The sequence below is a fragment of the Pristiophorus japonicus genome, unplaced genomic scaffold, assembly GCF_044704955.1.
Source record: "Pristiophorus japonicus isolate sPriJap1 unplaced genomic scaffold, sPriJap1.hap1 HAP1_SCAFFOLD_75, whole genome shotgun sequence".
NCBI classification, from domain to species: domain Eukaryota; kingdom Metazoa; phylum Chordata; class Chondrichthyes; family Pristiophoridae; genus Pristiophorus; species Pristiophorus japonicus.
In genome coordinates this window covers 2,033,687-2,047,645 of record NW_027254666.1, presented here as the reverse complement: position 1 = coordinate 2,047,645, position 13,959 = coordinate 2,033,687, and the positions used below count along the sequence as shown (strand labels likewise).

At 47.3% G+C, this 13,959-nt stretch overlaps 1 long non-coding RNA gene across 1 annotated transcript; it reads right to left on the bottom strand.

The window, feature by feature from the left end:
* Positions 1-918: 918 nt before the first annotated feature.
* Positions 919-13,334, bottom strand: LOC139256608 (uncharacterized). The gene is made up of 3 exons (XR_011592194.1): positions 13,305-13,334; positions 9,464-9,565; positions 919-933 (listed from the first exon to the last, which is right to left on the bottom strand). It is a non-coding gene; the product is annotated as an uncharacterized lncRNA (long non-coding RNA).
* Between the last annotated feature and the right edge of the window lie 625 nt (positions 13,335-13,959).

Genomic DNA, 13,959 nt, shown 5'->3' with positions numbered 1-13,959 from the left:
ATTCCATGATAACCCTGGTGACTATTCAGGAGTATCGCATTCAGCCGTTCGCCCTCTCTTTCCTGATCCATATTGTTGTTATTGTCGAGTAGTTCTTTACTTTGTTGGATCATAACTCGGGAGACCTTCACCACAAGAGGATTTGCTAACCTTGCCATCATAAATTTACAACAAAGGTTAAGGCAACCAACAATTAGATAGGATCTCCAAGATCCATCTGATAGCCTATCAAATCAGCTAGATCCTTCTGCTGGTGTGGATAACTTCTTCACCTCCCTTCTTATGTGATCAGCGAGATTGGTTATGTTTTCTGAGCTATCAGGAATGTAAGTGCAACATTCAGACCCTATCAATGCACACGTTCCCCTTTCTCAGCTAACTGGTAATCGAGGGCCATTCGGTTTTGTAATGCTACGGTCCTTATTGCTACCTTTTCAGCTGTGATGCCCTCCAGAGCTTCAGCAGTATTGTATTGGCCTCCCTTCTCTCGTGATAGTTTGGCTCTGAATCCATCTGACAGTCTCAGTTAGGGTTAGTGGAATGGGGCGCAAAAGGAATTCCCCCTTTGGAATGTATAAGGAATGTGAACACACCCAGCATCTAGAAAAGTTCCCATTTTGCGCATAAACATAAGACATGTACAAAAAGGTGTTTACATGGAGCTCACGTCTCTGTTTCCCCTCCCATGTGTCGAAACTGTCATATATCAACTTATTATACAGACTGTGGCATACAGACAGTTTCATCTTATGGCTCAGGATTCAGATGAATAGTCCAATTATTTTGCTGATTAAAAGAGTTCAGTTCTCCCGTCTCTCTTCTTCGGTCACCGGCGGTGTAGCTGGCTGTCTATCATTACGGGTAAAAGTTCAAACTGGCCCACGTTCCAATTAGGATGCCAACGGCCTTGTTCAGCTATGGAGAAGAGGAGGTCTGGAACAGAAACATAATTGAAATAACCAGTAAAATAGGTTCGGTAGAGGGTGGTGAGCTTGCAGTGGTGCAGGAGATCCCAGGCACCCCTCCCCTCAACCTTGGCTGCAGTGGCTGTAGTGAGTAACACCTGCAAAGGCCCCTCCCATTGTGGCTTTAATCCCTTCCGAATCCATTCGGGTAAAAGTGGGAAGTCGAGGTGAGCCTCTCGAACCTGGTTGTGAGCTAGTCGCAGAGCCTGAGTCAGAGAAGGAACATAGGTGGTCATCAGTCGAGCTGAGATACCATATCTAGGAACAGTTTCCCTCATTAATACCTTAACAACAGTTTGAACCTTATGGTCCAGGGTCGGGTAGGCTTCAATCCATCTGCTAAACACATCTCCTATTACTAACACATATTTGTAACACTGAACTTTTTGCAACTCAATGTAGTCCAACTGAAATATCTCAAAGGGACCAACGGGTGGGGGCGCTTTACCCCAATCACAGGGGATTCCCTTCCCTGGATCATGTTGCTGGCAAACCAGGCAATGACGACTGATGTTCTGGGCGAGCGCCTGGAGTCTAGGGTGCCACCAGTAGCCAAAAGTGTATCACTCGTGGTTCTTGCTCCACAATGAGTAGCAAAATGCATTCATTCAATAACCCACAGAGCCAACTCGTCAGACATGCAAGTCTGTTCCGCGGGAGTGGTCCAGAGTTTAGAAACATTGTCATAAGTACATGCATAATATTTCCACAACAGTTTATCTTTTTCAGGAGCGTACTCCTGTGCTTTTATAACATCGTGGATGGTTGGCATTGGTTTTTCCGAGGCTAACTTATCCTTCGCAGGATTTTTAGTCTGACTCATCATTTTGGCCACTGCTATCTGTTGGTCACGAGAGGCCTGTTTAGCCTCTTTGTCAGAACAGTGGTTCCCGTTATCAACCGGGGATTTTCCGGTGGTGTGGGCGGTACATTTAACAACGGCAATGTGCTTGGGGAGCATGAGGGCTTGCAACAAATCGGATCATGGGCCACCCCAATGGCATACCGAGAGTAGGTATAGATATTGACTTTGAGGTCCTTGGCCAAGATACAGGCTCGGGTGAGGGCGAATAGTTCAGCTTGTTGGGCAGAAAAGGCGGTTTCAAAAGCGGCAGATTCCAAGACCTGATTCTCCTGGTGTACAATGGCGTTTCCGCAGATTCGTGTACCTTCTGGATTAATAGAAGAACTTCCGTCAACATAAAAAATACAGTCTGGATCTTCAATTGGGACATCAACAAAATCTTCCCTGACTAATGTGGCCTCTTAAATTAAAGATAAACAATCATGACTGGGTTCTTCCTCATCTTGGGGTGGCTCAGTAAGAAAACAGGCCGGATTAATTGGAGTACAGTGCCGAAAGGTTAGTTTAGGATAGCCTGTGATTTTAGTGGGTTCGGTCGGATAGAGGGCCAGTCCACATTGCCCTTCACTGGGATCTCAATCAGATCAATGGGAGTATAACCCACTTGGGAGGGGTCCTCTGCCCACACATGAGGATCCACATAGTCAGGTATGTCAGAGCAAGTATGATGCTGCAGAGTCGTTATTACCTTCTCGGGGTCCCCGTGGAATTGGACTGTTCGGCCATGTTTTACAATTTGCACATCCCGGCTGGTAGGGTCAGAATTGAGGAGAATCCTCTCCTGCCCTGACGGCATTATCTCCTGATTGACTTCCGTATATTTCAATAAATCTTTCCATGAATTCATCGGCAGTTTCTTCTCGTTTGGGTTTAGTTTCTAATACTGTGGCCATACTGATGGGCTTCTGAAGGGTCGAGGTGAGAGCATTAAAGATAGCGTTTAGGGGATCCTGGACATCGTTAGGGTGAGCAACCACCAATGCACCATGAGTAGCACACCCTCGGTGAGTTAGAAATCGGGCATGCTCAGTTGGGCTCAGGGTTTGCTTTACCAGGGCCCACAGGTCCCTTGATTCTGCATTATATCCATGCATGTCGAGGTCACTCCGTGAAATCGGAGGTCAGGGTTAAGTTGGGTTTGTGGAATTCTTTCAGCTAATTTATCTTAGCCTTTTAACTCTTCAATTTGTTTTGTTTTAGCATCTATTTCTTTATTGTATCAGGCAAGTATTATTACATAAGCTAGTTCTGTTTTTATTTTTATTCTGACTATCGCACCACTCCTCTGTTCGGTGAGTCTTTTTTCTATTAAGAAATCCAAATTGATAATGTTCAGTATGAAACGGCTCTCAATGGAAAGGGTTAACTCCTTTACAGGTTTGTAAGAAGACCTGATGTCATTACGTGACTTCACGTAACCATCTGAAAAAAAAATCTTTTCATCAGGAAAGGCAGCATTTGATTAAACTCCAATATTTTTTAACTTCTTATTCAAGTACTTGCCAAAGATATATATTTTTAATTGATTTAAAACGAGACCACACATTTGTTTACTGAAATTCAATTTCGTCATCAGCCTCGGTCAATGCAAAGCCAACCATTTTAACTTGTAGTCCATCGATACCTTTCTCAGAGGTCACAGTGGAACTCGGAGTACGTTTCTCGTTCGTGCACTCTTTCTTTAAGACGTCTACGGTTTTTAATATTTCCTCCCTCTGTCAATGAAACCTCTAATTTAATGGAGTTTTTCTGCCAACTGGACAGGAGTGATTTTTTTTTTAGACTGCAGTGGAATTTTTCTCATAATTTAAAATCTCAGAACATTTTTATTCTTTCAGCACCTATTTAGTCGGTTCCTTTTTTTTTGTCTTTTTCATAACTAGAGAGAAGTCTGGCACGTAGGCTGTGGACTGCTTTTCGTTATCTCAATTGTTCCAGCCTCAAGGTCGTGTTATTTATCATCATATTTTTTTTTAATCCTTTTGAATACATCTCAATTGTTTTGCTGTGCCTTCTCTGAATGTTTTCTTTCGACAAGTAAGTGAGCATGTCAAATCCTTTTTTAACCAACGGGACCATGTATTTTTTTCTTTTTTTTTTCTCAACAAACCTATCCTTTGTGCATTTCCTGGCTCCGTAACTTCTCATCCGAATATACGTAATTCAATAAGGTTCACACTCTTAAACTTCCCACATACAGGACAACACTACGAAGGGTTAAAAATAACTTTCATTCTGTTTGAAAAAGTAGGTGGAGCTAAAACAAACCACAACTCCCCGGCTTTTTTTTTTACAGTAAAAATCACACAAGCATTTCTCATTTAAACAGACGTTCACAAGAGTCTCTTTTCTTTCCTATTAATATTTGGCTCATGATTGATCATCTATCCATATCTAGCTTTAACTATCCCTACTTTCCGTGTCGCCGCACGTTTCTACTCTTTCCAATTCGCCACTTGGTTTGCTTCACCACGCAAGATTTACCTATTCTAACCTATCTTTCCAAGTCGTCGCTTGGTTTGCGTCACCGCCAATACTTACCTATTCTAACCTATCTTTTCAAGTCGCCGCTTGGTTTGCATCAACGCGCAATACTTTCCTATTCTAACTTATCTTTCCAAGTCGCTGCTTGGTTTGCATCACCGCGCAATTTCCCTATATCTATCCCTATTCAAAGTTTGAAAGGTATTCACCAGATTGTCTTGGAACTCGTTTGGACACTACCTGAGGACCAGCGAGTTGGCTAAACTTTCCTCAGACTTTTGAAACCGGGGGAAATTGGAGCAGTATTGAAATCATACTCACTCCAGTGGCCACTTTCCCATCGTCTCGTCCAGGGCAAGTCTGGCTCTTAATTTGCAGGTTTTCGGCAGTCGTCCGTTGAGATCCCACTTCTGACACCAAATGTAAATGCAGATTATTTTCTCTCAATCTGGTTCAGCAAAATTACTGAAACGAATACCGTTTGTGCTTTAAACAAAGCAAGCTTTTATTTAAAAAGCAAATCCCGATCGGGGACTTTTTCAGACAGAAGAAATGCAACTCTGATAGATCGCAACCCACTTCCTATGGACAAAGTGACGTTACATTGTAAAGGGAAGACGGTTATACATTTTCGGCAAAAGATAACAAGATAGGACGAGAGTGATATCCTAGTTCAGCCTATCCTTTTTGATCCCTCTTTCCCTTTGTCCACTCATAAGCCGACCTAAGTATGGTCTGATTTTAAACAAAGACCTTCTGTCAATGTTTCAGGTTAATAACATGATTTAATAAGACCTTGAGGTTTTTTCTGCAAGCTGTGGGTTTTGTTTCAATATGTGTTAGTGTTGTAAAATTTTGCAGTCTCGAGTCTGAGATGTCATGGCTATTCCGCCATGAATTCTTTGTTAGCTTATACTGTCCCTATACAATTCCCACGTTCTCAACTTCAATGTCTCTATACATTTTTAAACATTCACATTATCAAATCAAAGACCAATACGTGTAAGGAGGCCAAGGTTAGTGGGAAACTAGAGGATTGGGAAGAATTTAAGCAACAGCAAAGAATGACTAAAAAAGCAATAAAGGAAGGGAAGATAGATTACGAAGGTAAACTTGCGCAAAAACATAAAAACAGATAGTAAAAGCTTTTACAGATATATAAAACGGAAAAGAGTGACTAAAGTAAATGTTGGTCCCTTAGAAGATGAAAAGGGGGATTTAATAATGGGAAATGTGGAAATGTCTGATACCTTAAACAATTATTTTGCTTCCGTCTTCACTGTGGAAGACACAAAAACAATGCCAAAATTTGCAGGCCACAGAAATGTGGGAAGGGAGGACCTTGAGACAATCACTATCACTAGGGGGGTAGTGCTGGACAGGCTAATGGGACTGAAGGTAGACAAGTCCCCTGTTCCTGATGAAATACATCCCAGGGTATTAAAAGAGATGGCGGAAGTTATAGCAGATGCATTCGTTATAATCTACCAAAATTATCTGGACTCTGGGGAGGTACCAGCGGATTGGAAAACATCTAATGTAACGCCTAAGTTTAGAATAGGGGGCAGGCAAAAGGCAGGTAAATAAATGCCGGTTAGTTTAACATCTGTAGTGGGGAAATTGCTTGAAACTATCATTAAGGAAAAAATAGCGGGACATCTAGATAGGAATAGTGCAATCAAGCAGACGCAGCATGGAGTCATGAAGGCGAAATCATGTTTAACTACCTTACTGGAATTCTTTGAGGATATAACGAGCATGGTGGATTGAGGTGTACCGATGGATGTGGTGTATTTAGATTTCCGAAAAGCATTCGATAAGGAGCCACAGAAAAGGTTACTGCAGAAGATAAAGGTATGCGGAGTCAGTGGAAATGTATTCGCATGGATAGAGAATTGGCTGGCTAACAGAAAGCAGAGAGTCGGGATAAATGGGTGCTTTTCCGGTTGGAAATCAGTGGTTAGTCGTGTGCCACTGGGATCAGTGCTGGGACCACAACTGTTTACAATATACATAGATGAACTATAAGAGGGGACACAGTGTAATGCAACAAAATTTGCAGATGACACAAAGATTAGTGGGAAAGCGGGTTGTGTAGAAGACTCAGAGAGGCTACAAGGAGATTTCGATAGGTTAAGCGAATGGGCTAAGTTTTGGCAGATGGAATACAATGTCGGAAAGTGTGAGATCATCCACCTTGGTAAAAAAAACAGTAAAAGGGAATATTATTTGAATGGTGAGAAATTACATCATGCTGTGGTGCGGAGGGACCTGGGGGTCCTTGTGCATGAATCCCAAAAGGTTAGTTTGCAGGTGCAGCAGGTAATCAGGAAGGCGAATGGAATGTTGGCCTTCATTGTGAGAGGGATGGAGTGCATAAGCAGGGAGGTCTTGCTGCAACTGTATAAATTATGGGTAAGGCCGCACCTGGAGTACTGCGTGCAGTTTTGGTCACCTTACTTAAGGAAGGATGTACTAGTTTTTGAAGGGGTACAGAGACGATTCACTCGGCTGATTCCAGAAATGAGGGGGTTACCTTATGATGATAGATTGAGTAGACTGGGTCTTTACTCGTTGGAGTTCAGAATGATGAGGGGTGGTCTTATAGAAACATTTAAAATCATGAAAGGGATAGACAAGATAGAGGCAGAGAGGTTGTCTCCATTGGTAGGGGAGACTAGAACTAGGGGGCACAGCCTCAAAAAACAGGGGAGCCAATTTAAAAGAGAGTTGAGAAGGAATTTCTTCTCCCAGAGGGTTGTGAATCTGTGGAATTATCTGCCCAGGGGAGCAGATGAGGCAAAGCTCATTGAATGTTTTCAAGGCAAAGATAGATAGATTTTTAACCAATAAGGGAATTAAGGGTTACGGGAGAGGGCGGCTCAGTGGAGATGAGACAACGACCAGATCAACCATGATCTTATTTAATGGCGGAGCAGGCTCGAGGGGCTAGATGGCCTACTCCTCTTCCTAATTCTTATATTCTTATGTTCTTATGTCTCAGTGTTGACAGGGGTCCCCAGGGGTGTTTCAGTATTTACAGGAACCCCCGCTAGCGTGTCAGTGTTTACAGGGGGTCCCTGGGAGTTGTCAATATTTATTGAGAGTTCCCGCGAGTGTGTCAGCATGTACGGGGGTTTCTGTATTTACAGGAAGCCCACGGGAGTGTGTCAGTGTTTACAGGGAGTCACCGGGAGTGAGTCAATATTTACAGCGGTCCCCGGTAGTGACTCAGTATTTATAAGGAGTCCCTGTGACTGTGTCAGTATTTGCAGGGGTTTCCGGGAGTGTGGCAGTATTTATAGCGGATCCGCGGGGAATATGTCAGTGTGTACAGGGCTGTCCTCAGGAGTATGTCTGTATTTACAGGGGATACCCAGGGAATGTGTCAGTGTCAACAGGGGTTGCCCCAGAAAATGTGTCAGTATCTACAGGGGTTGTCCTAAGGAGTATGTCTGTATTTACAGGGTCTCCCCGGGTGTGTGTCAGTATTTAGAGGGCGTCCCTGGGTGTGTGTCGATTTTTACAGCGAGTCCCCGGAGAGTGTGTCGGTATTCATTGAGGGTTCCCATGAGTGAGTCAGTAATTAACAGGGGATATCCCGGAGTGTCTGAATGTTGACAGGGGGTCCCCAGAGGTGTGTGAGTATTTACAGGGACCCCCGCAAGTGTGTCGGTGTTTACAGCGGGTCGCTGGGTGTGTGTCAATATTTATCGGGTGTCCCTGGGAATGTGTCAGTTTTTACAGGGGTCCCCGGGAGTATGTCAGCATGTACGCGGGTGTCTGTATTTACAGGGGATCCCCCGGAGTTTGTCTGTATTTACAGGGGGTCCCCGGGAGTGTGTCGGTTTTTACTGTTAGTTCCCGGGAGTATGTCAGTGTTTACAGGGGTTCCACGGGTGTGTGTCAGTGTTTATAGGGGGTTCTCAGGAGTGTGTCAGTATTTACAAGTGGTCCCTGTGAGTGTGTCAGTATTTACCTGGGTCCCCGGAAGTGTGGCACTATGTTGGATCGCCGGGGAATATGTCAGTGTGTACAAGGGAAGTTGCCAGGAGTGTGTCAGTTTTTACAAGGGATCCCCAGGAGTTTGTCTATATTTACAGGGGGTCTCCAGAGGTGTGTCGGTGTTTACAGCGGGGCCCGGGAGAGTGTTGATATTCATAGAATGTTGCAGTGAGTGAGTCAGTACTTAGCAGGGGTTCCCCAGGAGTTTCTCAGTCCTGACAGGGAGTCACCAGGGGTGTTTCAGTATTTACCGGGAGTTTATCTGTATTTACAGGGGTTCCCGGGAGTGTCTCAGTATTCACAAGGGGTCCTGGTGACTGTATCAGCATTTACGGGAGTCCCCGGGAGTGTTCCAGTATTTATAGAGGATCCCCGGGGATTATGTCTGTATGTACAGAAGCTGCCCCCAGGAGTGTGTCTGTATTTACAGGGGATCCACAAGGAATGTGTCAGTGTCTACAGGAGGTTTCCCAGGGAGTGTGTCAGTATTTACAGGGGGTCATCGGGATTGTGTCGGTTTTTACTGGGAGTTTCCGGGAGTCTGTCAGTGTTTACAGGGGCTCCTCGGGAGTGTGTCAGTACTTACAGTGGATTCCCAGGTGTGTGTCAGTGTTTACAACGGGTATCCAGGAGTGTGTAAGTAATAACAGGGTGTCGACAGGAGTGTGCCTGTATTTACAAGGTCCCCCGATAGTGTGTCAGTATTTACAAGTAGCCGTCAGATTTGTGTCAGTATTTACAGGTGATCCCCAGGAGTGTGTCTATACATATAGGGGGTCGTCGAGAGTGTGTCAGTGTTTACAGGGGGTCCCCAGGTGTGTGTCCGTATTTAAAGGACCCCTGATGGTGCGTCTGTATTTACAGGGGTCCCCAATAGTGTGTCAGTGTTTACAGGGTGTCCCTGGGGGTTTGTCGTTGTTTAAAAGGGGTCCCGGAGAGTGTGTCAGTATTTACAAGGGTCCCTGAAACAGTATCGATATTTACATGGGGTCCCTGGGAGTGTGTCAGTTTTTACAGGGTGTTCCGGGGAGTGTGCAAGTAGCACAGGGAGTCCCCAGGAGTGTGTCAGTATTTCCAGGGAATTCCCGTGGAGTGTGTCAGTATTTACATGGAGTCCCCGAGGAGTGTGTCGGTATTTACTTACTTGGTGACTGAGGTGAACTCGCCCCAGATGTTGGGGGAACCCTCTGCTGGCTGTGAGCCCGGGCTGGGCCCAATGACACGGGAGTGACATCTAGCCTGACATCTATAAAAGATCGGACAGAGACTGGTGTCACAGAGGAGTCAGCAATAAATGTCTTCTTTTAACTAACCCTCGGTGTTCTCCAATAATGTCCCAAGATCTCCTCCTTTTCGAGGCAATGACACCCACACTATGATGTAAGATTTTGCTTACAAGCTATTCGCCTGTGAAGGGCTTCACAACCAACCCTAAACATTGCCTCTCCCATGCACAGACTCTAGGCACACACTCCATACACGCTTACCCGCTTCACAAGGGTTACAGAATCGTGGAAATTTACAACACAGAAGGAATTCATTTCGGCCCATCGTGTCCACGCCAGCAGACAAAGCGCTATCCAGCTAAATCACATGTTTCAGCCCTTGGTCCGTAGCCCCGTAGGTTACAGAACTTCAGGAGCACATCCAAACACTTTTTAAATGTGGTGAGGATTTCTGCCTTTACCACCCTTTTAGGCAGTGAGTTCCAGACCCCCACAACTCTCAAATTACCCGTCATATCCCCTTACCAATTACTTTAAATCTATGCCGAATGTTATTGACCCTCTCCTGAGGGAAATAGGTCCGTCCTATTCACTCTATATAAGCCCCTCTTAATTTTATACATCTCACAAAAGTCTCCCCTCAGCCTCCTCTGTTCCAAAGAAAACAAACCCAGCCTATCCAGTCTTTCTTCATAGCTATAATTCTGCAATCCAGGGCAACATCCTCATAAATCTCCTATGTACCCTCTCGAGTGCAAGCACACCTTCCCTGCAATGTGGTGACCAGAACTGATCGCAGTATTCTAGCTGTGGCCCAGCAAGTGTTTTATACATTTAAGCATAACCTCCCTGCTGTTGAATTCTTGAGCCGTTGGATAGCGAGTAGGAGCAGCGTACTCGGCTGATTTGCACATCCCACCCCCGGGACATCAAGCTCCAATCCTGTCCCTATTCCTGCACACCGGCCGAGATCAGGTTAACTCAGATGGCGCCAGGGATGGAGACTGGGCCTTCCCTGCGAGCGCTGTGTGGACAGGTCCCACGTGTATCCCCTCCTCCCCCTCCACTTGTTGGGCTGGGGGCGGGTGGGTTGGGGTCAGGGTGACCCGAACGGGCAAACCGTTTGACAAGGAGTTTGGGGTGGTGACATTCCTACCGGGCGGAGGCAGGCGTGGGACGGGACCTCGGTCATTCCTGTAGCCTACGGTCTCGATCTGTCGCACTCTTTAATGTTCTGAAATGCTAGCATAGAAAGATCCCGCAATCAGAGCGCGTACTCAGCTCCATTTACCCGCCCTCCTGTAACATTTCACAGAAACAGGCCATTCGGCTCAACCGGTCTATGCTAATTGCAGCCTTCTCCCCTTAACCAAGAACAGACCAGGGATGAATCTGTGAGGCCTCCCCAGGTCGGTCAGCTCCATGCAATACGGGGCTGGAGAGGGGGAGAACTGCCTCTCTAACCCCTCCCACTCTATCTCCCTCCTCCTCTATATCACTCCCGCTGCAACCCCACCCCCTCTCCCTGTAACCTCGCCTCGTCAATCCTCCCCTGTAATCACTCCCACTGTAACCCCTCCACTTCTATCCCCGCCCCGTGTAACCGTGGCCCTCTATCTCGCTCCCGCTGTCAGCACTTCTCCTCTATCCCTCTCCCCATAAACCCGTCCCCTCTATCACCCTCCCCTTTAACCCCTTCTCCTCTATCCCCGTACATCCCTCTCCCCATGAACCCTTCCCCTCTATCCCCCTCCCCGTAACCTCTACCCCTCTACCCCCTCCCCCTGTAACCCCTTCCCCTCTATCCCCTCCCCCTGTAACCCCTTCCCCTCTATCCCCTCCCCCCGTAAACACTTCCCCTCCATCCCCCTCCCCCTAACCCCTTCCCCTCTATCCCCCTCCCCGTAAACCCGTCCCCTCTATCCCCCTCCCCTGTAAACCCTTCCCCTCTATCCCCCTCCCCCTAACCCTTTCCCCTCTAACCCCTTCCCCTGTAACCGCTCCCCCTCTATCCCCTCCGCCTGTAAGCCCTCAACCTCTGTTACCGCTTCCGCTGTAACCCCGCCTCCTCTATCACCCTCCCACTGCAATCCCTCCCCCTGTAATTATTCCCCCTCTATCCCCCTTACCCTGTAACCCCTCCCCTTCCCCTGTAACCACTCCCCCTCTATTATCTTACTGTAACCTCTTCCCCTCTATCCCTCCACCCACCCCTGACAAATCTTTTCGAATTTTTTGAGGATGTAACTAGTGGAGTGGACAAGGGGGAGCCAGTGGATGTGGTGTATTTGGACCTTCAAAGGGATTTTGAGAAGGTGCCACTTGAGAGATTAATGTGCAAAATTAAAGCACATGGTATTGGGGGTAATGTACTGACGTGGATAGAGAACTTGTTGGCAAACAGGAAGCAAAGAGTAGGAATGAACGGGTCCTTTTCAGAATGGCAGGCATTGACTGGTGGGGTACCGCAAGGTTCAGCGCTGGGACCCCAGCTATTTACTATATACATTAATGATTTAAACAAAGGAATTCAATGTAATATTTCCAAGTTTGCAGATGACAATACGCTGGGTGGCAGTGTGAGCTATGAAGCGGATGCTATGAGGCTGCAGGGTGAGTTGGACAGGTTAGGTGAGTGGCAAAATGCCTGGCAGATGCAGTATAATGTCGATAAATGTGAGGTTATCCCCTTTGGTGGTAAAAACAGGAAGGCAGATTATCTGACAGATTCAGAAAAGGGGAGGTGCAACGAGACCTGGGTTTCATGGTACATCAGTCATTGAAGTTTGGCATGCAGGTACAGCAGGCAGTGAAGAAAGCAAATGGCAAGTTGGCCTTCATAGCGAAGGGATTTCAGTATAGGAGCAGTGAGGTCTTAATGCAGTTGTGCAGGACCTTGGTGAGGCCTCACCTGAAATATTGTGTGCAGTTTTGGTCTCCTAATCTGAGGAAGGACGTGATTGCTATTGAGGGAGTGCAGCGAAGGTTCACCAGACTGATTCCCGGGATGACAGGACTGACAAATGAGGAGAGACTGGATCGATTGGGCCTTTATACACTGGAGTTTAGAAGGATGAGGGGATCTCATAGAAACATATAAAATTCTGACGGGATTGGACAGGTTATATGCACGAAGAATGTGCCCAATTTTGGGGGAAGTCCAGAACCAGGGGACACAGTCTAAGGATAAGGGGTAGGCCATTTATGACTGAGATGAGGAGAAACTTCTTCACTCATAGGTGTTAACCTGTGGAATTTCCTGCCGCAGAGTGTTGTTGAGGCCAGTTCATTGTATATATTCAAGGGGGAGTTAGATATGGCCCTTGCGGCTAAAGGGTTCAAGGGGTATGGAGGGAAAGCAGGAAAGGGATACTGAGGTGAATGAGCAGCCATGATCTTATTGAATGGCGGTGCAGGTGCGAAGGGCCGAATGGCCTATTCCTGCACCTATTGTCGAGGTTACTGCTGTGAGGTGATGATCCGCCTGTTGCCCAGGTTACTGTGTCTCGCGGGCACTGGGACCCTGAAGTCCCGCCCATTCATTGTACCTGGCCAAGGCGGCCGCGCATGCGCCGTGACCCCGCCCTGTCGAAGATGGCGGCCAGAGACCCCGCTGAACCGGGTGTGTCACCGCGGAGCAACCACGGGGTCTGCGGGCACTTATTCTGCGCCTGAGACCAACACCAGGTATTTATGATGCTCGCCGGCCCACCCGTGGGTCCATCTCCTCCCCCGCGGCCACCATCTCCTCGCGCCTACCCGAAGCGTCTGTTCCACCAACATCCGGCTACTCTGGCCACGCATGCTCACTGAGGGAGATCCGGGCTCAGCCCCGCCCACTGGGGGACCGCAAGCCCCGCCCCTCTCACACTCCGATTGATTGGAGGACCAACCGTCCTCCAGTCCCGCCCCCCCAGGTCTTCCTATTGGTCCGGAGTTGCCGTCAATCTCACCGGCATTGTGAGCTGAGCATGCGCAGAGTGAGCACTGGAGACACACGCATGCTGAGCCGAGCTCAGGCCGGAGCCGGATTCTGCACCGGGTGAGAATCAGCGGGGCACAGATAAGCCATCGATCGGTAACTGGGCGGGGAGGCTTCATAAGCATTTGGTGTAGGCCGCAAGCCCCGAGTAATTACGCGAAACTCCCGCGTTTGCAGCGACGGGCTTTTTCTCCCGGTAACAGGCCCAGATTAACCGCCATCTTTGTGCAGGAAGATGGGAAGGTTCAAATTGCGGCCTGCTCGCTTCATGGCATAACAGCGCATGCGCAGCCATCTTGGTACAGAGTGGGCGGGGCTACAGTCTGTTCCCAACCGGGTCCCAGTGTCCGGGAGTGAAATCATCGCCTCATTTGTTTTATCCCCACTCTCCACCCATCGTATTTCTCACCTTCTCTCCTGAAGGTGTTGGTA